Genomic DNA, 4,031 nt, shown 5'->3' with positions numbered 1-4,031 from the left:
ATGGCAAGAGGACTTTGATAAAACTTTTGATAATGCTGTAAAAATAGCATCAACAGCATTCCGTAAGGTATCACCTGACCATATAGACACAGAATATGATGAACAAACTAAAGAAAATGAAAATATAGAAGATATAATTGCACCCAAGCAGCCAATTCAAAATAAAGATCAAATACCAACACAAATAAAGAGAAGAATAGCTCACAAATCAGACAATCGGTATGGTGTTCTGAGTAATGGCAAACTGTCTGCGATACCGAAAAGAACACTTGAAGAACATGACCTAATGTTACCATCAAATGAACAGTCAACACTTTCAATATCGGATATATTGAATGCATGTAATACAAAAGAACAAGAAGCATCAGAAAAACAGAATGTGAAGCCGAAAACTACAAAAGAAATATCGCAGGAGAATAAGCGGCTAAATACTACGCATTCTAGTAAAGACAAACAAAAGGAAATAAAATCAGTAAAAATATTGTCAGATTCAATGTTAGAGAAGAAGAGTAGTTCCATCAATTTGTATGACCACAAATCAATAGAAAGCAGGAACCCGGAAACAAACCAAATAGTATTGAAACAGCCTGATGGTTCGAAGGACATGAAACGCGAAGATAAAAAAATCAAACGGACATCGAAGTATGATGACTGCTTAAGGAAAAAAACTAATGGTAAGAAAGTAATAATAGCACCTTCAATGCCAGATTTATTTGATGACGATTCAAAACCGTTCGACCTAGAACATAAGAAAGCGAAAGCAGTTCAACTCAATACACAATGTAAAAATCACACAAATATGATGAAGAAATCAACACCTTCAGTGATTCATGCGAACGAGCCAAACTTATTTGATCCAGATAGTAAAATATCCATTATACCCCGAAAAACATCAAAAAAGAATGTTTATTCGAAAGCCATACAAGATACTAAAGCGCCCATCCCAAGTGTATGCAATATGAAAAATTCTTTCGGTCCAGTACGAAATGGAAAATCACGAAAAGAAAATCGGGGAACGCGAGCAGCACCGTATAAAAAATCAAATCATACTCAAAACAGTAAGGCAAATTCCATCATCGCCTCAAGTACGGTACAAAGAAGTTCCGTGAAGCAAAAAATTTTCGCAAATTTTGATCACATAATTCCTGTTGCAAAATACGTAAAACCACCAGAGGCTAGATTATTAGCAGAGAACCAAAATCTGCTGACATTATCAAAAGGTTCCGTTAACTCTAACAAGAAATATAGAAATGCGATGCACCCAATGTAGATCGTCTTCCAAACTTGTGATAATATATTCATAACTATCAAGATTACTATCACTACTACTTTTAGTTAAGACTAAATTTTCAATGTACTTAAAATATTATTCAATATTGTAATTAAAAAAAATATTTAATATAAATAATAAAAACATTATTAGAAATTTAAAAGATTTTTTCCTTTAAATCAAACTTTTTAGGCGACATTCACATCATGCTTAAATACCACGTATTTAATGATCTGTAAAATCTTCAGTCTGAGGAAAAACAATAATTTAGTGGGAAAAGCTATCGACTCAATAACAGAACTAAATGTGTAAAATTTTATTTTCACGGGAATTTGAAATATAAACAAAATGAACAGTATAGAGATCTTAAGAACCGCGATCTCTTATAACAATTTTATAAGATAATAGTATAAAGTCGTTTTTGGTTCAGTTTTTGGTAACTGAGAGGTTTGTATTCATTTTATATATAATTATGTATATAAAACTTTTATATATGTAAAATCCACACCGGATTTAATCAATAGTATGTATTATATAAATACCATGTAGAATTAATAAATATATAGTATATGTATTATTTAACAACTGAATGCACCAATGCCAGATTAAAGCATTGGTGGATATTGAATCAAAATTGTTTGAATCAAACCACTAAAGAGCACAAGCAGCTCAACATTATGTTTAAAAAGTACAAAATATTAAGATGACACAAATGTTCATCACGAATGTGATGAAGAATTCAACACTCTCCATTATTTCATGCAAATATTATTTCATCCAAAATTATTTAATTCAGATAGAAAAATATTTATTACACTTAAAAAAACATCAGAAAGGTCTGACTGCTCGAAGGCCATACAATGTACTAGAAGCCCTATTCTTTGTACGTATGTATATTAAAGTAAAAAGGATGATAAAATTGGCTAGCAAGAACTTTCCCTTAATAAACTAATTACGTCATGCCATTAACAAGTAATGCTGTTGATCTTCCACAGACGGAAGATCAACATAAAAACAAAGCAGAAGAGATGAAAAAAGAAATTAAGTCATCAAATGTGCGGAGTCCGAACAGTGCGAAGGAGAAAAAATCTTTGGGTCCAGAACGGGGTAACAAATTAAGAAAAGAAAATCGATGTGTGCGACAAGTGCCATATAAAAAATCGAAAGGTACTCAAAATGGTAAAGGAAACTCGATCGAATTAAATGTTATACACAGAAGTTCTTTAAAGCAAAAAATATACGCAAGTTTTGAAGATATTGTTCCTGTTGCAAAATATATAAAACCACCAGAGGCCAGGCTGTCAACAGTTAACAAAAATCTATTGACATTACCAAAAAATTTAATTGGAAAAACAAAACCCGACGTCCCGAATTCTAAACCGGAACATAAGTCGGTTGAAATACTTAAAGTAGATCATTTACCGAATTTGTGGTAAATTATTTAAATTTATTTTTAGTTTTACTTTTTAAATTTATTTTAGTTATACGAATATTAATGTACATATTATAAATTAGACTAAGAAATATATATTGTAATCAAAATGAAATTTTTATGACATAATAATAATAATATTTATAAAAATTGAAAAGATTTCTTTCATTTAAATCAATCCTTCAAGGCAACATTTTAATTTAGTCAGCAAAAAACTAAAAAACTTTAATTTACTTCCGTATAAATTTATAAATGATCAGATTTATCTTTTCAATCTTTTTAATCTTAAATTCCACATAGTTATCTGCATTCTGAAATCTTCAGAGTAGGAAAAATCTATAATTTTATTAGCTTTCGACTTTCCAGTATCCCAAAACAATAACATTTTTTCACCCACTATATAAAATCTTTTTGTTAAGGAAATCTAATTAAAACAATATAAGTTAAATTTAATAAATTATAAATTTTAACTGTAAGTAAAATTTATTTAAAGTATTACTTATAAAAATAATTTTAAGTAATACTGTATAGAGAATTATTTTTGAAAAATGTTGATAAACTTTCGAATGCAATTTGTTTTGAATGCAATTTATATAGGGATAGGGGTATATTGATCCTAACAATATGAAATAGTTTATGTATTTTTTTTTAATTTTTAAAACCTATTCAGTCAGTTGATGATTGTGTCCGATCATAGTAATTATTATTCATGCTAAATAAATAAATGAATAAATCCATGAGGCCTTCTATTTTATGGCTTACTATTTATAATAGCTGCTATCCCAGGTAGGGTTTTTATTGGACATATTGGAAATGATAAGAATATCAAGGCAAAACACTTAGAATATTTCTATTAAATTGGAATTAACATATGAATATCTGAGAGTAAAAATATTTATACTCTAAATTTTTATACATCATAAAAATTAACAGTAAACACATAACAAACATAAAAAAGTAAAAAATAAATTATTATGAGAAAATTCTATTGGTTATTAAAAATATGTTTACGAAAAACAGGTCAATTCTATAAGAATAGTGTGAAAATGGGTTTATTTTGAAGTTTTGCAATCAAATCAAATGTACCTATTGTGGGCTTTCCGCACCACAGGATCAGGTAAGAATATTATTTGAATACCATATAAATTTAGAATCGACCGTAATTTTATGGCAATGCAAATCCAGTGACTCTTATATAAAAAGGCTGAACCGTAATTTTTTTAGCATTCGCTTTCTGAACTTTGTCCAGTAGACATACGAGTTATTATTATTACAAAGATATAAAAAAACATAAATAAAAAACTAAGATGGAAATTTACAATAATTGTC

This window comes from Teleopsis dalmanni, chromosome 2 (genome assembly GCF_002237135.1).
Source record: "Teleopsis dalmanni isolate 2A chromosome 2, ASM223713v2, whole genome shotgun sequence".
Lineage (NCBI taxonomy): Eukaryota > Metazoa > Arthropoda > Insecta > Diptera > Diopsidae > Teleopsis > Teleopsis dalmanni.
The sequence above is the reverse complement of the archived record's forward strand: the minus strand, read 5'-3'. Positions refer to the sequence as shown.